The sequence below is a fragment of the Eumetopias jubatus genome, unplaced genomic scaffold, assembly GCF_037043125.1.
Source record: "Eumetopias jubatus isolate StellerSeaLion01/CBP00866 unplaced genomic scaffold, mEumJub1_p1.0 scaffold_9, whole genome shotgun sequence".
Classification (NCBI taxonomy): Eukaryota; Metazoa; Chordata; class Mammalia; order Carnivora; family Otariidae; genus Eumetopias; species Eumetopias jubatus.
Window position 1 is genome coordinate 24,920,052 of NW_028274815.1, and position 27,920 is coordinate 24,947,971.

General features: G+C 46.1%; 1 long non-coding RNA gene across 2 annotated transcripts; it reads left to right on the forward strand.

The window, feature by feature from the left end:
- On the forward strand, positions 1 to 27,920 carry LOC114205983 (uncharacterized). Of its 2 annotated transcripts, XR_015768919.1 has the most exons (5): positions 1 to 758; positions 6,404 to 6,572; positions 7,223 to 7,326; positions 23,911 to 24,020; positions 27,248 to 27,920. It is a non-coding gene; the product is annotated as an uncharacterized LOC114205983 (long non-coding RNA). The 2 variants fall into 2 exon arrangements; XR_003608520.2 differs by lacking the exon at positions 27,248 to 27,920 and having other exon boundaries at positions 23,911 to 26,004.

A 27,920-nucleotide genomic window follows, 5' to 3' on the forward strand; every position in this document is an offset into this window, starting at 1 on the left:
TTTTTTTTGAAAAGGGTAACGCGAGTCCTAGAAAGCTGAACGCCACAGTGTGACTTTGCAGTTAGTTAACCTCCTGAAGCCTTGTTTCCTCAACTTTAAAATATGGAAAATAATTTATGGAGAATGTGTGTGAAAATTCTTTATTAAGCCATACAGTATTCTAAAAATAAAATACATTCCCATAAATTGAGTGACATTCAGTGAGTTATTTCGCATCCCCTCCAGTTGCTAGAAAGTGTGTGAGCGTTCATGTATCCACTGGGCAATGTTTGAGCACCTATTCCCTGTAAGACGATATGCTAACAGTTGGGAACACCTGGCGCCCACTTCCTGGCAGCCAGATGAAGGACTTTTGCAAAGTCCAGTAAAAATGCTCCAAGCTACTTTATCCATACTGAATGTATCCCTGCTGTGGGAAATGAAAGGTATCCAACACAGGAGTGCAGAAGCTCGTGAAGGGCCTTCCTTCTTCCAGCAATTGATTGGTTTCTAAGTTTGAACAGACGGAACATTCCAGATTAAATGAAAATAACAGAAATCATCTCTGTAAGTGTGATGGAGTCTGAAATTGGATTAACCTTCCATTCTAAAACAAGCTTCATCTGTCTCCCTTCCAGAAGCAAATATAAATCAGCATTTCCAGGGCATGTGGCAATGAGAGAGGACAAGGCTCACACCTGGCAGCCATACCAAGTACAGGACATCCATAAAGGTGTACGCCAAGGCTCAGGGCCTTCTCTGCACAAGAAACATCCCAGGTAAAGTGTTCTTTAAGTTGGAGGAGCAGGGACTGGGGGGGAAGGGGGGCTTGTGGGGGGCGGTGCTGGGGCTGTAAATTCGCAGGCCCTCAGATTTAGGCATTTTCCGATGAGTGATCTCACACTCAAGTGCCTTTGGATGCTGGAGAGTTCATTAAGGGAAGCCTGTGGGCCTGTGTGAGACCGCGGAGGGTGGGGGGCTGCAGAGTGGAGAGCCAGAGCACATACCATTTCCAGACCGTCACTTTCGACTCAGATCAAGAGACAAACACAGCTTATTCTCTGGGGCCTCGGGGCTCCAGCTCACATCCCTAATCTAGCCCAACCATACATTTTAAACATTTGGAAACTAAGGTCGGGAGAGGTGAAATGACTAAGCCAAATTCTCATTGTAAGTCGCAGAGAAACTGTGTTCAGGGTGAGGTGTTTCAACACAACAGAGAGCCCAAGGGGAGCAGGCTAAAGGCCGGCGCATTAACGTTTTCTAAGCAGCCTTGGCAGGCAGACTGGTTAAGAGCCTGGACTTTGAGCCAAAGGGCCTGTGCCTGAAGCCCAGCTCTAATACTTACAGCTGGGTGCCCTTAGCCAGGTTACTTAGGCTTTCTGTGCCTTGACTCCCTCATCTCTAAAATGGTGGTGATAATAGTCCTAGCTTCGTGGGGCTGTTGTGAGGATAAAATGAGTTCACATGTGGAAAGGACTAGCCTTTAAGTACTATCATTTCCATTTACAGACAAGGAAACATGCATTCTCAGAGGTCAAGGTCACACAGTTTTACTTAGAGATCAAAAATCTGTGCATGCACGTATGTACACAGGCACGCGCAGCTGGTATAGTGCCGGGCCCCCGCCACCAGCCCCCAAGACCTCCTGATTTCAGAGCCTGGCCTCCTGGAGCCTCACATCTGCAGTGACCAACTCGGGGAGAATTGCAAAAGGAGGGGCTGGGACAGAGGCCAGAGCTGGTTGGCGGAGTGGGTTTTTCCACTTTCCAGGAGTAGGTTTCCAGAAAAGCAAGCCCAGGGGTGAAGTCGTTTCCACACACCAGTGTTTCTCAAACTTCAGCGTGCGTTAGAATCAGCAGGGCTCTGACACTGGGTACCGATTGTGCACCAGAGTTCCTGGGTCGGTGGGTCTTGGGCATTTCTAACATTCCCAGGTGATGCTGAAGCTGCCGTTCTGGGAACTATAAGAACCCCATACATTTTTTTCTAATTCTCAAAATAACCTTATGAGTTTGGCATTTTCTCCATTTGATAATGGAGAAAAGTAAGACTGGAGAATGTGGCTGACTTCCTCAATATCACACCATTTGTAAGGAGTAGAACTAGGTCTTGAATCAAGGCGGTCTGACTCTGGAGTCTGAGCTTTTCCTACTGGACCATGTGGGGTGAGGTATGAGTGTTCGTTCTCCACCAGGCACCTCGCTCTGGGCCAGGGGCACAAAGACAGGAGGCCTGATGTGAGATGCAGTGTGCAGGTAGAGAAGATGTAGGAGAGGAGACTGCCCTGAAGAAGGAAAGACCTCCCTACTGGTTCCTATCGTCTCCCCTCCCAGTCCACCAACTGCCCTACCTCCTGGGCATTCACAGCTACTAAGTGTGACTAGGTCACATCCCTGACACCCCTTTTGTTGACTCTGCACTTCCTGCTCCCTTCATGGCCTTGTCTGCCTCTGCAGCCTAACTACCCCAAAGCTGTAGTCACACTAAGTTTTTGTCCACCCCTGAAGGTGACCCGCGCCCTCTCTAGCTCACTGTGCTGTGCTCCGCTTTCCCTCTGAGTATGGTACCCACCCCCATCTTTGGCTGGAACACCCCTTCTTGTCCTTGAAGACTCAGCAGCTCTGGCCACCCATCCCTCAACCTCACCAGTGGGGGTTACGTGTACTTCCTGCACCTTCCCAAGAATATCGTGCCTTATGTCTTTCACAACACTTGCATACGTTGTTGGGCAAATACGTATTTATTGATGTATTTCTCCTTCTACACTAAATATCTAGTATAAACCAACTTTTATCTCTAAATCCTCAAGGGCTATTACAGTATGTGGTACAGGGTGGGGCGGTGGTCCCGGAACTGGGTCTGCACATTATAATCACCCGGGGATCTTTGAAAAATTCAAGCCCAGGCCACATTCCAGATCAGTGAAGTCACAGTCTCTGAAGGTGGGACACGGGGCATCAGGATGTTTTTCAAATCATCCCCAGGTGATCCAGTATGCGGACAAGATTGGGAAGCACTGAAGTAGAATTTCAGGGTGCAGGATGGTTGGATGGTTGGAAGGGTGGTTGGATAATTAGGTTGAAGTTTGAAAAGGAGAGTATCATGCAGAGAGAGGGATAAGAACTTTTTTTTAAAAGATTTTATTTATTTATTTGACCACACAAGCAGAGGGAGTGGCAGGCAGAGGGAGAGGGAGAAGCAGGCTCCCTGCTGAGCAGGGAGCCAACCACATCACGACCTCAGCCTAAGGCAGACGCTCCACCACTGAGCTACCCAGGCGCCCCGGGGTGGTGGGGGGGAGAACTTTTAATAAAAAGTAACAGCATAAACAAAAGCCCAAAGGTAACTAAGTACACAGGACCTGCTCGAAGATCAAACTAAAAAGGTAGCGAGCAGGCAGACTATGAAAGATCCAACTTGCCGTCCTCAGGAATTTAAATTTTATGCTGTAAGTGGATGAAAAGCCCTGGAAGAGTATAAGCAGAAGGTGAAATAAACATCTATTCTTTCAGGGACGCCTGGGTGGCTCAGTCGTTAATCGTCTGCCTTCGGCCCCAGTCATGATCCCGGGTCCTGGGATCCAGTGGGGCGCCCTGCTCAGCCGGGAGCCTGCTTCTCTCTCTCCCTCTGCCTCTCCCCCTGCTCATGCACGCGCTCTCTCTCTCTCAAATAAGTAAATAAATAAAATCTTTAAAAAAAAATAAACATCTGTTTTTTGGAAAACCAATTGGCAACTGTGAGCTCTTTTTGGAGTGGGAAGAGGCTAGAGGCAGGAACAAAAGCGCTTTTTCTGCTTCAGCCTCCTGCCAGGGAGTGGCCTCTAGAAGGCTGCCAAACTTTTAGGAGAGGCAGCCCAAGTGAAGCTTGACTGAGGGGGCACCTGAGGCTATTGGGGAGGGGGCGGGAATCCCCCCTCTACATCTGCTGCTAAAACTAGGACTCACATGCATGACTTTCTGCCTCCGACTCTCCTAACCTTTAAACTTGAAATGATCAGCAACGCGGGTGGGTTCCGACTCCATGTCCTGGTGTGGAAGTCATCCTTGACAAATTCAAACACAAAGGCAAGCAGACGTTAACTGATCAATGGCCACTAACAAAGCTGAACCTGCCAATTAAACAATCCGTTTTGTTTGATACCGTCTAGTTTTCTCTCTAGGTAGTCAGTCTGTCAATCTGCTCTCTGATACTCTAACCATTAGCATCTGGATTGGGTCTCTCTGGCTCTCCCGGGAGGCTACTCACCCTGCTGCCACCCCATTTTACTGGAAACTAGGGTTTCCTCAGGCCAGCTTCATGCTGGAGTGTCCTTTCTACTCCCCATTCCTCCAACTAGTGATGGAGCTGGGGAAGGAGATGAGGGGGAGCTGGTGAACTGGAGTCCGAGGCCCCCACACACTTGATCTTCTGCTTCCCCAGCTAGTCATGCTGGAGCTCCCAGTTACTCGTAGAGAAGGTCCCGAGCACCTGCCTAGGAGCACTCAACAGACCCCATATACTTGGTCTGGTTTTTCTTTGCCATTTCTTTTCCCCTCTTTCTTCATCTCCTAATTTTGTTCTCTCTTTTCTCTATTTTTTCTCCCCTCTTTTTCTAGCCCCCTACATCCACCCTCGTACACTATAACCACATCTCTCCCATTTGTCTGCCTGTTCCCTTCCTGCCCCAGGGTTGCCACACTCAGATGTTGCCCTGACCAGGAAGAAAGTGGGGAGAGCTTGCCAAGGCCAGAAGCATCTGCAGAACTATAGCTGCCCAAAAGGGAGCAGCCTTTCTGATAGGCACATAGGCCCTAGATGGGCTAGTTACCCTGTTCTTCGTGTTCTTCTCTCCTTTGTGTCCCTCTCCCCCATTCCAGAGCAATGCAGTGGGCTGGACAGAGCATGGGCTCTGGAGTCAGGCCTCTATTCAAACCCTGGCTCTGCCATTTGCTGATTCAGTAACCTTGACCATGTTATTTGAGCTCTCTGTGCCCACCTGCTTGGTTGTTGGTTCTAAATGCCCAGGGAGGCATTCCAGCATAGTGAACACAGACCAAAGTCTCGAATGCTCAGTCAACCACTTACTGGCTGTGTGACCTCGGTACCTAACCTCCCCAAGCCCTAATTTCCTCCTCTCTCCAATGGGTAACAGAAGGACCAAACTTGTCAGGTTGTGGTGAAGATTAATGAGCTAATTCAGGGAAAGTACTTAGCATGAAATAATTGCTACTGTATGCCCTGGTTGTTGTTGTTATATATTATTTATATACCGCCTAGCACATGGTAGGTACTTATTGTATCCAGCTTCCAAGATGGTCCCCAGGGAGCCTCACCATCTGGAATGCATGTCCTTGTGTAGTGTCCCCCTACACCGAATCACAAATCACAGCTCGTGTGAATTAGCATGAATGCAGTGCAAGTGACCACGTGCCTTGCAAGACCAAGTCCGAAAAGCCATTGCAGCTCCCACTTCAGCTTCTTGAGTCATTTGCTCTGGGGGAAGTCAGCTGCCATGCCATGAGGCCCAATAGAAAGGCCCCTGTGGAGAGGTGCTGAGGTCTCCTGCCAACAGCTAGCGCCACCCTGCCAACTGAGAGAGTCTACCACCTCAGCAGCGGAGTTCCCAGTGCCTGTCAAACCAGGAGAGGGCTGCAAGACTGGCTAGCATCTGATGGCAGCCTCCTGGGGGCCCTGGAGCCATAACTGCCCAGCCAAACCAAATTCCTGACCCCTAGAAACGGGGGGAGATAATAAGTTGTTTGTTGTAAGCCACACATTTGTTACACAGCAACAGTTACCTAACACCGTGCTTTCAAACAAACAAACAAACAAAAAAAGTGTCTTCCAAGTGAGAACAGATTGGCGTTTCCATTGCAAATCCATACGGTCTAGCATGCGAACAGCAGGGGGCGCCATCGGACCATTTTCTGGTCTCGCCACGCCAGGCTTTTTCCTCCCTCCAGCCCTGGGCACATCCGGGTTGGGTCAAAGGAAAGGCCAGACTGGGCCACCCTGCTTCTCGTGGGCAGAGATGAAGGTGGTCCCAGGGGAATAGCCAGTCTCAATATCGGCTCAGAGCGGTCCCCTTCCCCCTGTGGCCAGGAAGCCCAGCAAGTGGCTCAGAGTCCCGCGTCACTGCTTTAGAGCAAGTTTCCAGGCAGGTGTGGCTACAACTCCTCAGTGGCTTTCCTGTTCTGGGGCTTAAAGCAGAGCCCCCGGTCAGGGTGCTGTGGTTCTGAGCCACCGTTTAGGGAAGGGTTTCTAGGCCTCTTCCAAATGACCTCTTTGCCACTGAGAAGAAAGGGAGCCTGACCCAAGTGATGGCTTGCTCCCTCTGCTGTCCTGGTGACCGCAGCCCACATACCCGGGCGATTGCCTCAAGGTCAGCAGGTGAGGGTGTTGCTGCAGGAGGGCCATTGACCTTTCCCATCTCGTGCCTCAGGCTTTGGGACCTCTCGGCACATAGGAGCACACCCAGGTCTGGCCTCAAAGAGTGAGACCCTGTCAGACCCTGTCAACTGGGGGAGCACACCTAACGACCAGACAGCCAGCCACACAGCACACTGGAGGCATCTGGAGTCCTTGCGCGGGGCCACAGTTCCCGCTGGGAGGTGAGCAAGATGGCTGAGTCCACCTCCCTGCTCTGCTTCTGTGTTCTCCAGGAAGAGTGGAGAGCCTGCTGGCACCCATCTCCTCCGAGCCAGACACTCAGGGTATCCTAGGCCTGCTGGGTCGTCTTACCCCTTCTGGCTCAGGAAAAGCAGGGCTTTGGCGGGGAGGGAGCCAAGGGATAGAACACATCCCGGACACTTCGCCTGCTTCCTTGTTGACAAATGAGGCCAGGGTAGGGGTGGGTGGGGAGAGGTCCTCTGATGGGGTGAGAAGGTAAAGATCAACGCACTGCAAGTTGATTGACCCCTGGCCCCAGGAATGATCTTTGGTACCTGCTTCCTTGGCCAGGAGAACTGGAGAGGAGGCAGGACCACACTCCAGGGGATTAGAGAAATGCAGGGAAGGCACATTTTCTCTCTGATGTGGTGTGCTTAAGTACCACATCCACCAGTGCCTCCATCTTGGACTTCCCATCCTCCAGAATGGTGAGGAATATAATATTGTTGTGATAGCAGCCTGAACGAACCCGGACACAAGGTTATAGCTTGTCTGGGGAAGCCCCCAGGTGACGAGTCTAATAGTCTGATTCTGCAGTTCTGGTCTTAAAATACCCCATAGCTGATCTTCTCCATCCTGTGTGTTGCACCAGGACCCTCACCTTTTCCAGACCTCGGTCCTAGCAGTGAGGTAAACTCCAGTCCCTGGGAGGATCTATCGTGGCAATGACTGCACCAGCTCTCGTCTGCCCGGCGGGTCAGTTTCCTTCTCCAGACTCACCACGTTGTTACTGTATGTGTTAGTATTTGATAAAGTTAACTGTGCTCATTCCTTGTGTTTTTGAAATTTTCCTGTCACATGGCAGGCCCTCGATAAATATTTCTATAAACAAATGCTTCAAGGGGCCTTTGGTCTCAACAGCATGATCAAACTAAATAGAATAAAGAAATGATGTCATAGGAATATAATCATTCAACAAAGAATGATTGAATGCCTACCTCACATAAGGTTCTGGGCACCACGCTGTGGAGGAGTCTAAAGTAAGCCAGGAATAGTCCCTGTGGACAAGTACTTAAGAAAACAACCCACGTTGCTGTCTCCCACCTTCATCGCACATGGAGTGAAGTGGAGACCTGTGTCTACCAGCTGGAGGAGGTGTGTGGCCACTGTGAACATGTCTAAGGTGTTAGTCAGCTAGAAATACTCAGCAGTGAATAAAATGAGAAGTGTACTGAGACCCCTGAGGAGCTGGGGTGGTCCCATGTGGCCTAGGGGAGAGAGTGGGGAGCCATGAGGATCACCAGGGGCCTGGAGGAGAAGCCGGGTGCTGATACATTCAAAACAAGACAAAACAAAACTCCATAAAGGAACTCTGTGGAAGATTTGGATGAGATGGAAGAATACCTCCACCTCAGGGACACTCAGCTTTCCCATCTGCAGTCTAGTGGGGGCGTTCTCACCTGCAGGAGGTAAGAACTAAGAAAATCACCAGAGGCTCCATCAGTCCACGATGAAGAGGATGCCCAAAGGAGAATGTGTAGAAAACTCTACGAGAATCATATGGCCCCCCTCAACATGAAAAGTCTCTGCCAGAAATGTCTTTACTTCCTCACAAAGAAACAAGCTACTTCCAACAGGTTGGACTCGCTTACCCGCTTCTCCACAGTCAGGAAATTGATTTTCTGTTCTCTCTGGACTCCCTCTGGACGGTGGAACTCAGTTAGGAAGCTTCACTTCCTGTTCTCTCGGTAACCCTATTTGGTGAAATTAGAATTAGGACTTTAATTCAATGTAGTGCAAAACCCAATGAGATTAGCTTTATGGTTTCAAGACCTTGACTTGGAAACAGAATCCCGCATTCTCTATTCCTCTTCTAACAATTGACAGATGTCTAAAGTGCAGGGGTGGGAAGGCACCCTGGCCTGGGGGTTGGTATCACTCTCCTGGGTTCTGTGCCCCCCACTGCCTGGACTGTTGTGACTTTGAACTCTTTCAGCGCTAGGTAGCTACCAGTGTATTCTGTGAGGCGTGGCCGGTACCCATCTTTAAAACAAAAGTGACTATTAGATTTCTTTTCCATGCTGTGTAAAAATCAGGTGGCAAACAGCCCAAACCCAAATAGCTACTATTCTTCAGGCACCTCCCAAGTGGGACACGGTTGGCATGTGCCATTTCACGTGATTCTTACCTGTGGCTGGCTTTATGGGCAGAGGACCCCCGGCAGTTCAGAGGGCCCCACTCTCAGAAGGACCCCACACTTGCTTTACTGCTCTGTTGTTGTTGTCTTGAAATGTTTAACCACTCTTGAGCAAAGGATTTGTATTTACGTTTGCATTTTGCACTGTACTCTGCAAATCATACCCAGTTCTGTTCCCACTACAACTCCATCATGTGGTGGATATTGTTGATCCCACTTTTAAAATGGGAAACAGATGTTGAGAGTGGGTTCAGTAACTTACCCCAGGTCATAAAGATAGAAAATGGCAGAGCTGGGATTTGACGCCAGGACCCTGCTACCAACCCCACAGCCATGTTCTGTCAACTCTGCAATGCCTTATTTCTATCTACTTCAAGTCAGTCTGCCTCTCTGAATTAGGATATTAACTCTGGACACTACAGGTTCAAGTGCATTAGCAGGTGGGTTTTGTTCTTTTATCCGCACAATTGCTTTAGATCTCTGGGTAGTTCTGCATTGTAGTATTTATTTTCTGACAAAATGGTTTCCAGCAAAATGCAACAAATTTTGTCTTTGAAACCTTGGCAATCTTGTTATCCTTATATACTTTTAAAATGGCATTACAAACGTTGACATGAAGAACATTTGCCCTATAACAAAATTACATTTCTTTCTAAGATGTAGTGATTTAATAATTAAAACAATATCCATGAAATATAAATACAAGGTATTCATAAATAAATTAGACTGTGGCTGCTAAGAGCCAATTATCACATAAGATGTCTTCGATGACTGAAATAATAAGAGGGCAGAATATTAATTCTGACATTCTCTATAGGCCATGATTATAAATTGCTAAAACGGTTTAATAGGCTATGGAATTTTATTGAGATTTCAGATGGCCCTTAAAATATTCATTGTGTGTTAGAAATTATTTGCCTTGATTGATTTTAGTTATAATTCTGTTATATGTTTACAAGATGGGAACAGGAGGGGTGCTATCGAACTGAGAAGAAAAGTCTACTCTACTTATGAAATAATAATGTGACTAAGATAATGGCACCATGATTAAGAAGCTCAGACCTAGGGCGCCTGGGTGGCTCAGTTGGTTAAGCGGCTGCCTTCGGCTCAGGTCATGATCCTGGAGTCCCGGGATCGAGTCCCGCATGGGGCTCCCTGCTCAGCGGGGAGTCTGCTTCTCCCTCTGACCCTCCCCCCTCTCGTGCTCTCTCTCTCTCTCTCTCTCTCTCTCTCTCTCTCATTCTCGCTCTCAAATAAAAAAAAAAAAAAAAAAAAGAGGCTCAGACCTAGATCTGAATCCCAGTTTCACTACCTTCTGGCTGTGTGACCTTGAGCAAATTACTTCTCAAATGTCCTCCTTGTCAGGGAAGGGTTGTGATGAGGAATGAATTAGATAATGCATAAAGCCCATAGCACAGAACCTGGCTTCTTCGTTCTTAGGATTTCTGCTGCCACAAAGGGGGACCTTGAAGGATTTGGGAAGACAGCCTTTCCTACCTCAGTGATTATGCTTTAACTTCTATCTCAAGGGCCATAATATTTCCTTTAGCACCAACCTGAAAAATTATTGGGATATTCTCAGTGGTGTGTTGGAAAAGGTTTACCAGCCAGCTCTGGGTGGCAGGGTGAGCTGGGGAGCCTGGATTTGCTTGCTGATTTCCATGGTGTAAATTCTCACCGTGACTGGAGTTGGGAAGAGAGGCAGGCACTGGTCTCTGGGGAGCTGACATGACAGTCCCCACATACCACTGGAAAACTGTGGGTCTGTGGGTTCTCCCGCATTCTTTATATATATATATATATACACACACACATACACACACACACGTATGTATTTAAATTAACATATAATGTATTATTTGTTTCAGGGGTATAGGTCTGTGATTCATCAGTCTTATATAATAGCCAGTGCTCATTACAATACATACCCTCCCCAATGTCCATCACCAGGTTACCCCATCCCCCCACCCACCTACCCTCCAGCAGCCCTCAGTTTGTTTCCTGAGGTTGAGTCTCTTATGGTTTGTCTCCCTCTCTGGTTTCATCTTTTTTCATTTTTTCCTCCTCTTCCCCTATGATCCTCTGTCTTGTTTCTCAAATTCCTCATATCAGTGAGATTGTATGATAGTTGTCTTTCTCCGATTGACTTATTTCACTTGCATAATACCCTCTAGTTCCATCCACATCGTTGCAAATGGCAAGATTTCATTTTTTGATGTCTGCATCATATTCTGTGTGTGTGTGTGTGTGTGTGTGTGTGTGTGTGTGTGTGTCACATCTTTTTTATCCATTCATCTGTCAATGGACATCTGGCCTTTTTCCACAGTTTGGCTATTGTGGACATTGCTGCTATAAACATTGGGGTGCAGGTGCCCCTTTGGATCCCTACATTTGTATCTTTGGGGTAAATACCTAGGAGTGCAATTGCCGGGTTGTACAGTAGCTCTATTTTCAACTTTCTGTTTTCCAGAGTGGTTGCACCAGCTTGCATTCCCACCAACAGTGTAGGAGGGTTCCCCTTTCTCCACATCCCCGCCAACATCTGTCGTTTCCTGACTTGTTCATTTTAGCCATTCTGACTGGTGTGAGGTGGTATCTCACTGAGGTTTTGATTTGGATTTCCCTGATGCCGAGTGATGTTGAGCACTTTTTCATGTGTCTGTTGGCCATTTGGATGTCTTCTTTGGAGAAATGTCTGTTCATGTCTTCAGCTCATTTCTTGATTGGATTATTTGTTCTTTGGGTGTTGAGTTTGATGAGTTCTTTATAGATTTTGGATACTAGCCCTTTATCTGATGTGTCATTTACAAGTATCTTCTCCCATTCTGTCGGTTGTCTTTTGCTTTTGTCGACTGTTCCCTTTGCTGTGCAAAAGCTTTTTATCTTGATGAAGTCCCAATAGTTCATTTTTGTCCTTGTTTATCTTGCCTTTGGTGATGTTTCTAGGAAGAAGTTGCTGCAGCTGAGGTGGAAGAGGTTGCTGACTGTGTTCTCCTCTAGGATTTTGATGGATTCCTGTCTCACATTGAGGTCTTTCATCCATTTTGAGTCTATTTTTGTGTGTGGTATAAGGAAATGGTCCAGTTTCATTCTTCTGCATGTGGCTGTCCAATTTTCCCAACACCATTTGTTGAAGAGACTGTCTTTCCCATTGGATATTCTTTTCCTGCTTTGTCGAGGATTAGTTCACTATAGAGTTGAGGGTCCATTTCTGGGCTCTCTATTCTGTTCCATTGATCTATGTGTCTGTTTTTGTGCCAGTACCATACTGTCTTGATGATTACAGCTTTGTAATAGAGCTTGAAGTCAGGCATTGTGATGCCCCCAGCTTTGGTTTTCTTTTTCAACATTCTTTTGGCTATTGGGGGTCTTTTCTGGCTCCATACAAATTTTAGGATTATTTGTTCCAGTTCTGTGAAAACCGTTGATGGTATTTTAATAGGGATTGCGTTGAATGTGTAGATTGCTCTAGGTAGCATAGACATTTTAACAATATTTGCTCTTCCAATCCATAAGCATGGAACATTTTTCCATTTCTTTATGTCTTCCTCAATTTCTTTCATGAGTATTCTATAGTTTTCTGAGTACAGATCCTTTGCCTCCTTGGTTAGGTTTACTCCTAGTTATCTTATGGTTTTGGATGCAATTATAAATGGGATTGACTCCTTAATTTCTCTTTCTTGTGTCTCATTGTTGGTGTATAGAAATGCAACTGATTTCTGTGCATTGATTTTATATCCTTCCACTTTACTGAATTCCTATATGAGTTCTAGCAGTTTTGGGGTGGTCTTTTGGGTTTTCTGCATAGAGTATCATGTCATCTGCCAAGAGTGAGAGTTTGACTTCTCCTCTGCTGATTTGGATGCCTTTTGTTTCTTTTTGTTGTCTGATTGCTGAAGCTAGGCCTTCTAGTACTATGATGAATAGCAGAGGTGATAGTGGTTCTCCCTCATTCTGACAAAGGATAGTTGGAAGAGAGGCAGGCAGGGACAAGGGCCTCACACCCTAAGAGGAAACCACCCTTAAAAGGATTTTACACCACCCTGGAAGGAGCCCTCCACCCTTTCCCACGTGATAGGTAGATGACAAAAACCTGACTGGGTGACAGGCACAGGGAAGGTTAATCAGATTAAAACAGGCTGCCAATAAGCCTATAAAACCCCCTAGATCTAAATGACATATTGGCAACCCTCTCAGATCCCGTCCTTCTTTGGGAGCTTTGTACTATCACTCCTTAAAGTTTGTTTTGCTTCCACTACTCTTCCTCTGGTCTACCTCTTAATTCTTTGAAGGGGTGCCACCCAGAGCCAAGGTCACCGAAGGAGGAAGGAAATCCTGTACAGTTCTGGCCCAGCTGTCCTCGAGCTGCCGGACCCTGGGCAAGCCCTACCTTCCCCAGGCCTCACCTTCTTCATCTGTAATATGCAGATAGTAATACCTACCTGGCAGGCCTCATAGGGTTGATATGACAAATAAATAGAGGACATGAAAAACTACTGAAACTGAAACACAAGGGAAATTCAGTTGGCAGTAGTGTTGAGGCCCAATGTAGTTACAGAAGTGGCTTTGTCTGATTTAAACGTCCCAAGGGGGCACCTGGGTGGCTCAGTTGGTTAAGCGACTGCCTTCAGCTCAGATCATGGTCCTGGAGTACCGGAATCGAGTCCCACATCGGGCTCCCTGCTCAGCAGGGAGTCTGCTTCTCCCTCTGACTCTCCCCCCCCCATGCTCTCTCTCTCTCTCTCTCTCTTTCATTCTCTCTCTCAAATAAATAAATAAATAAAATCTTTACAAAAAATAAATAAATAAACGTCCCAAGGCTGGCCATTCCTTTGTCTTTGATCTGCTCCTCAGCTGGGCCCTGGAGCTCCTGGTTTATTTACCCTAATCTTTTTTTCTTCTCTCTGACCTTTTAGCTCATAATGACTATCTGCACAATTAACATAATAAAGCAAGTTAGTTAGGCTCTTTCAGGCCCCGGTAAACAAAGACTGGCTGCTATTACTTGAGGCCCAGTGCCGCAATCGGGACTGAGCTCTGAAAACCATCAATGTTATGCCCCACCCACCCCTGGAGCACGGAACAAGGGCTCCTTGTCCTTCGGGGACCAATGCTGTCCTGGTGACCTGGGCTTCTTACTTTCCCCTCCCAAGTGGGTGTCCCTCGAGTTCCCCATTCTAGTCTTGAGTCAGGGACAGGCGGGGCTCTGTAAGGAGAGAAAGGTAGGGGGCCGCGGGATCAGGCTCACAAAATACCAAAAATGTGGAGGCGAAAGGAAGCCAGAGATAAGGAAACCAATCAGACCATCCTGTCCCGGGTGTTGGAGGTGGGGTCTTGTTATGACAGCTACTTGTGGTCGACAAAAAATTACCTGACCCTAGAAAGGAAGGAAGCCATTAAAGGTGTTATCACTAATCCTTGCTCAGTGGTGATCTCAATAGAGACGTTAAGAGGATTTAAGTTCCCTGGGTACCTTCCGATGAAAGACCAACCTTAAAAGCCCCCAGTGGCAACCCTGTCGGGACCCCTCTCACTCCTGAAAGCTTGCTCTGTCTCCTCATTTAATTAACCTCTATCGCTTTACCCACACTCCTTTGTCCCCTAGATTCATTCTTGGGCTCCGTGAGACGAGAATCTCGCTCTCCCGCTTCAGTCTCACTGAGAGTCACAGAACTCTTGGCTCCACACTGCTTCTGCTCCCACCACGTTGGCAACAGCCAGGGTCAGGCTAGCAGCCAGAGTCAGACTGCAGGGTTCAGACCTTGGTGCCACCAGGTGCTTACTTCCGGCTGTTAGGTCACGTTCCTGTGCTTCCTTCTCATCTGTAGAATGGGCACACTGGCGCTTGCCTCAGAGGGCTACTACCAGATGAAAAGAGTGAGAGCACGTAAAGTGTTTCGGAGAGTGTAGGGCACCTAGGAGTCTTTGCTGACCGCTGTTCGGCTCCCGTGCCTTTGCCATCTCTGTGACCTCTCCACCCAGCCTGGGCTTTGATGACCTCTCTTTGTCTCTGTCTAACACAGGGTTTCCCTCCTGGATGGACAGTGCTCATGGGCCTCTGGCTTCCCTCTGGCCTGCCTAAACATGGCTGTCTTTGGCTACGAGGCACTGTCGCAAGACCCAAAGCAGGACACATTACGGTGAGGAGCCTCCTTCATGTGAGGAGGTGTGTGGCTCTGCAGACCCTGAGTCCCTCCTCCCTCCTTCCTCCTTGATAGCAGGCAGTCCTTCCTGAACCCTGAAGAGGAGGCAACCTCAGCCACAAGCATCTCCAGCAGGACATAGTCCACGGCTGGGTAAAGAAGGGTTCAGAGGATTATAATCAGAGAAAAATACAAGGGCACTTGGTTACTTTTTCATTAGTGGATGTTTCAGAAGTTTGTCCTGTACTCTCCTTGATTTAAAAATTCATTTCTCAAAGGCTGTGCTGGTCGTCAACCTTTTCCCATCCCAGCACCCTTGAGAGGCCCACTCCCATCAGGAACAGCCTCTGAGAATGTCAGGGAGTCTCAGGCTGGGGTGTGATTATCTCCAAGGGCACGGTTAGCTTGATAGGAAACAGCTTCTTCATTTTCCTCAGAGGGAAAGCATTTAAGAGCGTGTTTCCAAGGTTCAGCTGCTCGTCTAATAACAATAATAATTACCTTAATGTTCTTTAATAGGGGGTTAGTTAAACAAATTATGGTACATCCTTGGTACATGATGCAGCCATTAAATTAAATGAAGTAGAACAATACAGTGTACCTGTTTCTCCCGCTATCCGAAAGTAGAGTGTTCCTACGAAACGTGAAATGACATTCAGTGAAGAAGCGATTACCATTAATTTGTATAGAAAATTTTTTGATCATTCCCATACCCCCCCCCCCCAAATAAGCTCTTTTAGGCTCTTCTGATACCTTAGGACACGTCTTGCTCACCCATGCACAAAATAAATCACAGCTATGGCGGCTTGAGGCTGCGACACTGGGTGCAGTTCCCAGAGATGGCGCTTGGTGGCGCCACTCAGGACTGGGGGTGTGCTGCCTCCATGAGGACTGCTGCCAAAGAAACCCTAGAGGCTATTTTTGTTTTTCGTCTTTTTTCCTTAAAAGTGAAAATCCTCTTTGGATTTCTTTTGGTTAGCGAGAACAGGTACTGTAGGTCTTTCATAAAAGTGAAGTGGTGGTTTTGTGAGTGGTGCAGCTTGGGGTGGGGGCTTGCTGTGCCGGATTTTGGACCTGCAGGGCAGTGCCCAGTTGCATCTGGAATTAAAAACATGTCTCTGGATGCGAGCCAAAAGTGCATGTCCATACTGGCCACCTCTCCTGGGGAGGGAGAAAGGTCTGCCAGAGCAAGTTTCCTGGAACACCGTGGCAAAGCCACAGGGATACTGCAGGGATGAGGCTGAGGCTGGAATTACAATTTCTGGGAGAGGCACGGTTCAGAACTGGATGTTCCAAGTAGAGAGCAATTGTGTGAGTCACTAAATTGAGGAAGTCTCTGAGACTCCCTTGTGGAATCAGAGTAGGCTGGTTCAGGGCCAGCAAGCTGCTCGCCCACCAGCACTGCTTTGGGGCCTGAACATCTGGGAAACACCAGAAGAGACTACTTTCCACTGGAGAGATCTGCAGCGAGCTCTGTACTGGGGAGCAGAGACAAGGTTCGGGGAGGGCTTAGAACAGGCTACAGAAACAGCACAAGGATGAATAGGGAGATGCGTCTGTGTGAGCATTTTCAAGGCCCCACCCAAAGGAGGACTTGGCAGGAGGGCATTTCTGGGCAGCTTGCCCTCACTGCTCTGAAATGAGCATATGGCAGGGCGGGTAGCAACTGGGATGGGTATGTTGAATTTATAACCTTACAGCAGGAACTGGGGGAATGTTGATGTCTCCCAAAATTATTGCAGTGTGCCTTCTGCCTGGTACCCAAAGAACAAGGCGTGGGGATCCATGCATGCTCTCACTGAGCTCCTGATGCAATGACATGCAGCTAAAAATCAGTAAACCACGGCGTACTGGCCCTTATTGTTTCCCTGGGGTACCACCTAACGGGAGTGCCAATGCGCTGAGGAAGAAAGAGAAGGAGCGCTAGTAGCCAACCCAAGAAGCAGGAGTGACAAATGGAGCTCAGCTCTGAGAAGTCCAGGCAGGCCTCAGTCCAAGCCAGGACAGTTGTGGCTCTACACTTTGAGGACAGATCTCTGACTTTGCAGGTCTTGTGGGTGTAGACAAGCAGGTTCCGAGGCCCAGGACTCTCCAGCAACGGAAAGGAGTCTTTTTGCTTCTCAGGTAGCGGGAGAGTCAATAAATGACAGCGTTGTATTCTAGTCATTCACCCTCTGACATTTTACCCTGTGAATGAGATAACCCTAAAAACCCAGGGGGTTGGAAATGGCTTTGTATTAGGTGTCCATTGCTGAGTAACAAATTAGCCCAATAACTAGTAGCTTAAGACAATAATAATTTGTTATCTCTCAGTGTTTCTATGGCTCCGAAATTCAGACTCAGCGCTGTGGGGATGGCTCGTGTCTGCCCCACGATGTCTGGGGCCTTAGCTGGAATTATCAGGAGGCTCATCCCCTCACATGGCTAACTCTTGATGCTGACTGTAGGCTGAAGGCCCAAAAACTGACACATGGCCTCTCCATGTGGCCTGGGCTTCCTCAGAATATGGTGGCTAGGTACCAAGACAAGGGTCCTAAGAGAGAGAGCCAAGTAGACACTATATCCTTTATATGCGCTACCTTCAGAAGTCACAGAGTTTCACTTCACCATACTGCATTTATTAGAAGTCACTAACCCATATTTAAAGTAAGGATTAGGGGGCACCTGGGTGGCTTGGTCATTAAGCATCTGCCTTTGGCTCAGGTCATGATCCCAGGGTCCTGGGATCAAGCCCTGCATTGGGCTCCCTGCTTCGTGGGGAGCCTGCTTCTCCCTCTCCCACTCCCCCCGGCTTGTGTTCCCTCTCTCACTGTCTCTCTCTCTCTGTCAAATAAATAAAATCTTTAAAAAAATTTTTTTTTAAAAAGGAAGGATTAGGCTCCATTTTCTGTGGACCTATTTTAAAACTACCGTAAGACTTGGCAGGGCACCTGGGTGGTGCAGTTGGTTAAGTGTCCGTGATCTTATGGTTGTGAGATTGAGCCCTGTTGTTGGGCTCTGTGCTCGGTGCAGTGCCTGCTTGGGATTCTCTCTCTCCCTCTCCACTGCCCCTCTCTGCGTGCTTTCTCTCTCAAATGAATGAATAAATCTTTAAAAAAACCCAAAAACCCAAAAAACTATCGTAGTCCTCATAGTTACATGGATGATGACAAATAGAAACATTTAAAAGCTGTTGCTCCCCACATTCCCTTTTCCTCACCATAGCTAAGATGTTGACGCTCACAGGGGTAGAGACTAAAAGATGTCATTAAGTTTGGCTCTCATGGTGCCCTTCCATCCCCAGCCTAGTAATGAAGGATAGTTGGGAGAAAGGCAGGCAGGGACAAGGGGCCCCCGCCCTAAGAGGAAACCACCCTGAAAAGGATTTTACACCACCTGGAAGGAGCCCTCTGCCCTTTCGCAGGTGAACAACTACCTGATAGGTTGATGAGCCCATGGATAAAATCCTGATTGGGTGACAGGCACATGGAAGGCTAATCAGATTAAAACAGCCCACCAACAATCTCATAAAAACCCCTCGATTTAGAAACTCCCGATTGCAACCCTCTCGGGCCCCCTCCCTCTTTGGGAGCTTTGACCTATTGCTCAATAAACTTTGCTTTGCTGCCCACCACTCTTCGTCTGGTCTACCTCTTCATTCTTTGAAGTGGCGTGACCAAGAACCATGGGCACTGAAGGAAGAAGGAAATCCTTTAACACTAGTAACTGAGAAGGTGGGAAGAAGGATTCACTCAGGCTCTAGCTAGTAGTACCCACAGAATTCCCGTAGAGGAATTAAATATGGTCCTAAGAAGATCATGATGTGAGGAAGGAAGTTTTAGCCTGTAAAGGGGGGGATACTTCATAGGAGGCATCATTAGACATTGGATGTCTTTTTGAGAAGGTCCTAAAAGTCAACAGAGGGTGAGGGGGACTGGATAAAACCTATTAGCATTTGATCCTGGCCTCTGGAATAATCTAGCTATTTAAATTGCAAGCACCTAAACACAGCTTCTTAGCTTGTTTGAGCTTTAGTTTTCTCATCCATAAAATGTGAATGAGGACAACACCCATCTGGTAGTTTGCATGAGAATTAACTTAGATGAGACAGCTTTTCTTATGTGAGCAAAGGATCAAGAGAAAAAAAAGAGAAACCAGGACTCACGCTGAGGGAGTTTTTCTAGGGAATTTTGGAAAAACAAAATGCAGAATAGCTCAGGTATGTGAGCCAAGTGGATGGGAGAGAAAAGTAAGATTTTTCAGACAAATCTTTCATCTGGTTAAATAATGCAATTATGAGCTTGAGTTTATTTTTAACTTTTAGTTGTTGAGGTTTTTTTTTTTTGGTCAGGACACCACTCAGATTCTGGACCATCTGGAGACAGTCTTATATGTGTTACATATTTTATATATGTTACATATTTTTAACTAAAACTAAGGCTGTTGGTACAGCATTCTTACATTTGTGCAGGTTTTTGCATAGAAAATTTCTAGAAGAAATACGAGCAACCATTGACAGTAATTTTCTCTGGGCTGAGAGAGAGACTATTTTTCATTTTATATCCTTTGGTTCTACTAAATTTTTCTTCAACCTGGGTATGTACCACTTTTTCAACCTACCTAGCATAAATTAGGTGGTTTTATGTTTTGAAGAGTCATTTATTAACCATTAACTATCTGTGTTAGGAATTTTTTTTTAAGGAGGCTCCATGCCCAGTGTGGAGCCCAAAGTGGGGCTTGAACCCACAACCTTGAGATAGGACTTGAACTGAGATCAAGAATCAGATACTTAACCAACTGAACCACCCAGGCACCCCTGCGTTAGGAATTTTTATGTATTGTATCTGATCTTTCCAAAAACTTTTCAAGATTGGTTTCATTATATCCTATTTTATAGATAAGCAAATTCTATATAGAGAGATTTTTAAGAGAGAAAAATACTTTAAGGAATTGGCTTATGTGATTGTGGAAACTAGCAAATCCGAAATCCTTATGGCAGGCCAGCAGGTTGGAAATTGGGATAAAAGCGGAATTTGCAGTCTTGAGTCTGAATTCAGCATGGCAGTAGGCTAGAAACTCAGTCAAGGTTTCTATGCTGCAGTCCTGAGAAGAATTTCTTCTGGAAACCTCAGTCTTTGCTCATAAGGCCATCAGCTGATGGGATGATGCCCATCCACATTATGGAGTGCAATCTGCTTTAATCAAAGTGTACTGATTGTAAATGTTAATCACCTCTAAAAATATGTCTTAAAACTACATCTAGAATGGTGTTGACCAGACAACTGGACGTCATAGCCTCCCCAAGTTGACTCAAGATTAACCATCACAGTGAGTTGGACAAAATTTTACAGCTAGTAAGTGGATAGACCAGGAAGCTAGATATCTCTAGGGTCAAAGGCCAGAAGTGGGTGAGCAAACTGTACACAGAGAGTACACAGTTGGCCGGTTGTCTTGGATAGGGGGTGGGCCAATGAGAGGGTAAAGTTGCACTCCATAGAGATAATCTCTGGGCCAGAGGAGCTCTTCTAAGCTTCTAGACTGAGTTACAGTGCCAACTAACTATGGGATACTAGGCAAGTCACACCTCTTTGGGTCCATTTTGTTTATTATTTCTCTTCTGAAGGGAGGGATTGGAGTAGATGGTCTTTTAGGTTCTTTCAAGCCATACATGCTAATATTCAATGCTACAAAGAGGAAACACAAATTTATACTATAACACTGTATCACTACATACCCACCAGAATGGCTAAGCATAGGAAGACTGAAAATACCAAGTTTTGGAGAGAATGTGAAACAACTAGAACTCTCATAAATCAGCAGCGGGAGTACCTGTTGGCACAACTACTTAGACATTCACCAGGAGATACTGTAAGAGCTAACTGTATTCCTACTCTATCATCCAGCAATTACATTCCTGCATACCTCAGACCCAAAAGAGACAAGCACATTAGTCCCAAAAAGGCATGCATAAGAATGAGCATAGGAAAAAAAAAAAAAAAGCAAAAGTGGGGAGAAGTTAATTAAGTTTAAATGAAGTCATAAGGGGAGAACCTACTTCAATAGGACTAGTGTTCTTATAAGAAGAGGAAGAGATACCACACACACACAAAGGAAAGGCCATGTGAGGACTTAGGGAAAAGGCAACCAACCATCTACAAACCAGGAAGAGAAGGTTCATCAGAAAACCAATCCTGATGACACCTTGATCTTGGACTCCTAGCCTCCAGAACTGTGAGAAAATAAATTTCTGTTATTTAAACTAAAGGAGAAGAAAAGGAGAAGAGGAAGGAGAAGGGGAAGGGGTTAACAAAGTTACAACATACATATAGTGAAATTCACAAATTTTGCTGATTTTTTGCATATGAATAAACCTGTGTGATTACTACCCAACTCAAGAACATTTCCAGCATCCCAGCAGATTCCTTTGTGCCCATTCTCAGCCAATACTCCCCAAGGGCAACCACCGTTCTAACCTCTACCACTCCAGGTAAGTTTTACCTATTTTTAAACTTAGCATAAATGGAAGCTGGTATTTGGAGTCTGTTTTTTCCCCCACACTTAATAATACCTGAGATTTACCCATGTTGTTGCATGTAAACAGTAGTTGGTTCTTTTTTATTATGGTGTAATATTTCATTGTATAAATATGTCCCCCAATATTTATCCATTCTACTGATAAACATTGGGTTGTTTCCAGGTTTTAAGTGTTATAAATATATATGAGTAAAGCTTCTGTGCACATTCCTTTTCTCTCTTTTTTTAAGATTTTATTTATTTATTTGACAGAGAGAGAGAGGGAACACAAACAGGGGGTTGGGAGAGGGAGAAGCAGACTCTTCACTGAGCAGGGAGCCCGATGCAGGGTTTGATCTCAGGACCCTGGGATCATGACCTGAGCCGAAGGCAGACACTTAACCGACTGAGCCATGCAGGCACCCCAGTTGTTATTCTCTTGATGCAACTGAAGATTGGAGGCTTGGGGAAGGACCCCCAGCCAGAGTGGCTTCAGCTCAGAAGGCCAGCTCCCAGGTTCTGCTGCCCCGCTCTTATTTCAGGGCACTTGATCAACAGGAGGTGTGTTTGATTGTAGACAGCTCATTCCATTTCCCTCAAGAAATAGTATTTTCTTCTCTTGCCTGATGGGTTGATTACCTTTCAGACAGGATTAGTGGGGTTGATGCCATTAAGTAAAAAGTCATCTCTTTTGGAAACAGTCCAGAATGTCTGGATTCCATTTTTAAAAGCCTCAGATCCCATTAAGATGTAATAGAACTATGTGGATTCAGATTCAATGGGAGAAGACAGAACTCTGAGTACCAGCCGGCTCATGTGGACAACTGGGGAGTGGGAGGAGGAAGGTGGTAAATGAGGAAAATACAATTTGTCGGTAAGTTCAGAGAATTCTCAGCAACTCTCTTTCTCAAGAACAAGGGATCAGAAAATCAAATACTGTCCATCTGTCATGGACTGGCTAAATAAATTGCAGTACACCTATGCCATGAAATTATGTACATCCCATGAACTTAGAGTTACACCAGTGCCCTTGGGTGGGTTTCTACCAGCAAAGTACTTTAACTTTTCAAGTATCTAAAATATGATCTTATCATATAAAACAATGACAAACAACGTCCCCATTTCTGTACATGAGTACTTATGTCCATATGCCTGTATATGAATCTACATGTATAGAAAGAAACATACCAAGTTGTTAATATAGTTCCCCCGGAAGGATTTGGAGTGGTAGTGGGGACTGAAGAGGGTAGAGGAGAAAGGAGACCACAACAAACAACCAACAAGTATGATGTGATCACGTGTGTGTTTGTGTAAAAATGAATAAGGAGGCAGGAATTATACTACGTATTGTATCTCTGCAGTCGCTAGCCCTGACCCCAGCATTGCAAAGAACAGAGGAAGACTCTCCCTATCAGAGGCTTAATCTCCTTTTGGGGAAACAAGGCATAAGCCTATACAGCACTTGGTGAACGTGTCCACATAATTCAACATTCTCATTCTCTCGCTCCTGTATTCCTACCACTCTATCACACTGTTTATTTAACAAGCATTTCCTGAGCCCACACTAGGTTCTAGGCACAATCACTACTCAAAGGAACATTTCTAGTTGTGGAAAATATAATTAGAGATGGGTACATAGAGATGCTAAGACAATATTTATTGAATGGGGTTAAAGTAGCTATAATTTAGACAGAAAGAGGTGCTACGTAAGATTTTGTCATTATTGTCTTTGCAACCCATCACATCACACTCCAGTGAGACCTTACTACTTACCTAGTCTAACTTCCATCTTCTATATCTGGGGAAGCTGAGGCCCAGGGTAGGGTAGAGTTGCAATCCCAACCCACGGCTCAAGAACCAGTCTTGTTTCTTGCCACCATACTAGGAAGTCTTCAGGCAGAACTGAGAGCAGATAATGCCTGAGAGTGAAGCATTTGCCATTTTAGTCATCTTTCATATGAGGCAGCTAATATAATGGGGGAAACGTGGTGCTATGGGTTGATTTGTGTCCCCCCAAAAGATAGGTTCAAATCTTAGCTTCTGGAACCTGTGAATGTGACCTTATTTAGAAATAGAGTCTTTGCAGATATAATCAAGTCAAGATGAGATCATACAGGATGAGGGTGGTCTCTAAATCCAATATGCTGGTGTCCTTATAAGAAGAGGGACATTTGGGCACAGAGATACAGACGCAGGGGAGAAGGCCAAATGAAGATGGAGGCAGAGGTTGGAGTGCTGTATCAGTAAACCAAGGAGCACTAAGGTTTACTGGCAACCACCAGAAGCCAGAAGAGGCAAGCAAGGATTCTTCCTTAGAGCCTCAGAGGGAAATGGCCCTGCTGACACTGATTTCAGACTTAAACACCTTCCAGAACTGCAGAAGAATATATTTCTATTGTTTGAAGCCACCCAGTTTGTGGTACTTTGTTATTGCAGCCACAGGACAATAACACACATGGGTTGGAATTTGTTAGATATGGGGTAAAATCTGGTTTTTGTTACTTACAGGTTGGGTGATCGTGGGCAAGTCAACACACTGGATCCATGGATTTTTTTATCTGTACAACAGGACAATAGCAGAATCTCACCTGCTGTGAGGATTAAACCAGGTAATTTAGGTATGGCACCCAGCTTTCTGATCCCTTGGCTGAACTCTGAGAGAGGGAATGGACCAGGCTGGGCAGCAGGCTTGAAGCGCCTCTTCCCTCTTCCCCATGTGCAGTGAGGCTGGCCAATCCTTCATCTTTTCAGCTGTAATTAACCTGCAGTAGTGGCTGGCATGTTGTAGAATAATGATGCTGGTGGCTAACGTTTGTCCCTCTCTGACATCAATAACAACTTCACTCTTTGTCTAAAGAGTGACTGCTCTAGGGCGCCTGGGTGGCTCAGTTGGTTAAGCGACTGCCTTCGGCTCAGGTCATGATCCTGGAGTTCCGGGATCGAGTCCCACATCGGGCTCCCTGCTCAGCGGGGAGTCTGCTTCTCCCTCTGACCCTCTTCCCTCTCATGCTCTCTATCTCTCATTCTCTCTCAAATAAATAAATAAAATCTTTAAAAAAAAAAAAAGAGTGACTGCTCTAGAAATATTGGGTTCAAGCTGGTGAGAGAGGAGATTGGTTTGAGATAGAAGACCCTGGTTCTATTCCTGGCTTGGAGATATGCTCTGTGACTTTGGAATTTGCATCCCAGTGGAAAAACAATACCGCCTTCTGCCTAGTTTGTTTGTTTGTTTTGCAAGCCCTTTGAATAATGGGGCAAAAGAGTTAATAAAACCACAAACTGATTCAGCTATAAATACAGACGGAAATTTGGATTCACCTTCTAGAGTAGAAGAAAGACCAAATTCCCCCCATTTCTGTATGTATCTGTGAAATATTTTTTGAATAATCGCTAGGATCTGAGGACACAAAGCTGAATAAGGCAGAGTCCCCTGTGCCCAAGTCCTCACAATCTGATGTGGAAGACAGAATGTTGTAAGTTCATGGGCTCATGAGATCTTTCAGAAGCTGCGATCCTGCTGAAAAAGAGCTGGAGGTTTCTGGAGCTGAAGGTAGCAGGCAGGAGGTTCAGGGAAGGCCTTTTAGAGGAGAAAATCCTATGCCATTTTTCCATTGCTGGTTGTAAAAAGTGATTCTGGTCTCAGGGTTTCAAGAAGAGGTTATCACAATGGAGGTTGAAATCACCTCCAATTTACCCACAATATATGAAAAACCCTTTATCTCCCTCTGCTTTAAGCCTTCTTAAAAATGAGGTGCCTAGAAAACTTATGGCCACAGAAAAACCTGCACATGGATGCCTGAGATAACAGAAAAATATATATTGGTCTCTACCTCCCACCCCCTGCATTTCTGACATAGAACTCCTGAAACCCTTGACATTCTCTGGATGAAAAGGGCATGAGGAGCATCTTTCGTTTAATCTAACATTTGGTCTTTGATCCTGGTTCCTGACATAGGGCTTCTGAAAACCTGGCAAATTCCTGGATGATAGGAGTATTTTTGTCCTAATGACGTTCCTGGATGGTTCCTGGGGAGGAGGGAGAAGGGCTGAAAATGGAGTTTCTGATCCATCATGACTATATAAAATCCCAATATATTTTCGGGCTTGAGGAACTTCACGATGAGTGAACACATCCACACTGGGAGGGTGACACACCCCAGCTCCACAGGGACGGAAGCTCCTGTGCTTGGGATGCTCCCAGACCCCTGCACGTCTCTTCATCTGGCTGTTCATCTGTATCCTTTAACATATCTTCTGATAAACTGGTAAATATTAAGTGTTTCCTTGGGTTATGTAGCCACTCTAGCCAATTAATCAAACCTGAGGAGGGAATCATGCAAATCTCTGATGTGTAGTCAAATTGGACAGAAGTTGTGAGTAACCTGGGGACCTACTATTTGTGATTGGCATCTGAAGTGGGATGGAAACAGTCTTGTGGGACTGAGCCCTTAGCCTGTGGGATTGGACACTGTCACCAGGTAGAAGGTTTAGAAATGAGTTAAATTGTAGGACACGCGCCTGGTGTCATGGATGATGGCTTCATGTGGGGAAAAACCTCCACACATTTGGTGACCTGAAGTGTCAGAAGTGAAGTGTTCTCTGTGAAGGTAAAAGAGCCATACAATATAAAGATACAGTGCAGGGGAGGGAAGAGAGAGAGAAGCTGAATTTTTCCTGTTACAGGATGTGTGTAGCAGCTTTGTCCATAATTGCCAAAATGATGTCCTTCAGTGGGTGAATGAATCAGTTAACTGCGGTACATCCAGACAATGGAATATTTTTCAGTGCTAAAAAGAAATGAGCTAGTGGGGGCGCCTGGGTGGCTCAGTCGGTTAAGCAGCTGCCTTCAGCTCAGGTCATGATCCTGGCGTCCTGGGATTGATCCCCACATGGGGCTCCATGCTCAGCGGGGAGCCTGCTTCTCCTTCTCCCTTTGTGCCTCCCCGCCGCCAACGTGCTTGCTCACTCTCTCTCTCTCTCAGATAAATAAATAAAATCTTAAACAAACAAAAAAGAAATGAGCTATCAAACCATGAAAAGACATGAAGGAAATTTAAATGCATATTACTAAGTGGAAGAAGCCAATCTGAAAAGTCTATATGCTGTATGATTCCAACTGCATGATATTCTGGAAAAGGCAGAACTATAGAGACAGAAAAAAGATCAGCGGTGTCAGGAACTGGAGGGGAGGGGAGAATGAACAGGCAGAGCACAGAAGATCTTTAGGGCAGGGAAAGTATACTGTGTGATACCATCATGCTGGAAATATGTCATTACACATTTGTCCAAGCCCACAGAACATCCAACACCAGGAGTGAACCTAATGTCAACTATGGACACTGCATGATTTTGGTGCCTCAAATAGCCTCATTGATTTTAACCAACGTACCACTCTGGAGGGGCTGTTAATATGGGGGAGGTCATTTGTGAGTGCAGGTAGGTTTATATAGGAACTCTCTGTACTTTCGGCTCAATTCTGCTGCAAACCTAAAATTGCAAACTTAGAGTCTATTTTATTTTATTTATTTTTATTGTTTTAAAGATTTTATTTATCCATTCGACAGAGAGAGACACAGTGAGAGAGGGAACACAAGCAGGGGGAGGGGGAGAGGGAGAAGCAGGCTTCCTGTTGGAGCAGGAAGCCCGATGCGGGGCTTGATGCCAGGACCCTGGGATCATGACCTGAGCCGAAGGCAGATGCTCAACAACTGAGCCACTCAGGCGCCCCTAGAGTCTATTTTAAAAAAGAGAGAGAGAGAGATGCCAGTGCTTATCTCTTGATAAACTGAAGAATGCCTCTCTTAGCTCTCTCTTCTCTGATCACCAAACTGTCTCCTGTGAACAGTGGCCATTGGATGGGATTACCCTGACTGCCCGGTGGAGGGAAAGAGATGTCCATATGCAAGGGAAGAAGAAATGCTGACTGCAGTCTGGAGCCTGTTAGCTTGAAAACACCAAGGTGCTCTTCAGGAATCTTGTCTGACAAGGGGTCAGCAGGGGGCGCCCTCGGTAGCACGAGCACCCACCCCTGTATACTGTCGCGGAAAGAGGCGCGCCCATCTGTTTGTCAATGTCACCCCGAAATGAAAGTGCCTGGATGGTGGCAGAACCCCCTGCTGAGGTGAAAGGGTCAGTAATTCCAGGGCTGTGGGCTGGACGGCAAAAAGGGACCCAGCGATGAGGAAGGGGAAATGTTACAGTGGCCCCTTTCTTGAAGGCGGTGAAACCGGAGGGAAAGAGCGAGGCAGCTGTGGCCGGAGGGGGTTGTCCCCGCTCTTCCCCGCATCTTCCCCGCCTCCTTATCATTGATGGAGCTGTTGTGCTAAGCACTTCACATGCGTTTCTTAATCTTCCACTTAGAGTCTGAAGATGAACCCACTCTTAGGAGCTGTGCGATCCCGAACCTCTGTTCCCAATTGTGAAATGGGGACATTAGCACCTGCCCCAGACCACCTTCCTTCCTTTTTAATTTAATTTTTATTTTATTTTCCATAGTAAGCAGAATAACTTATTCCAAA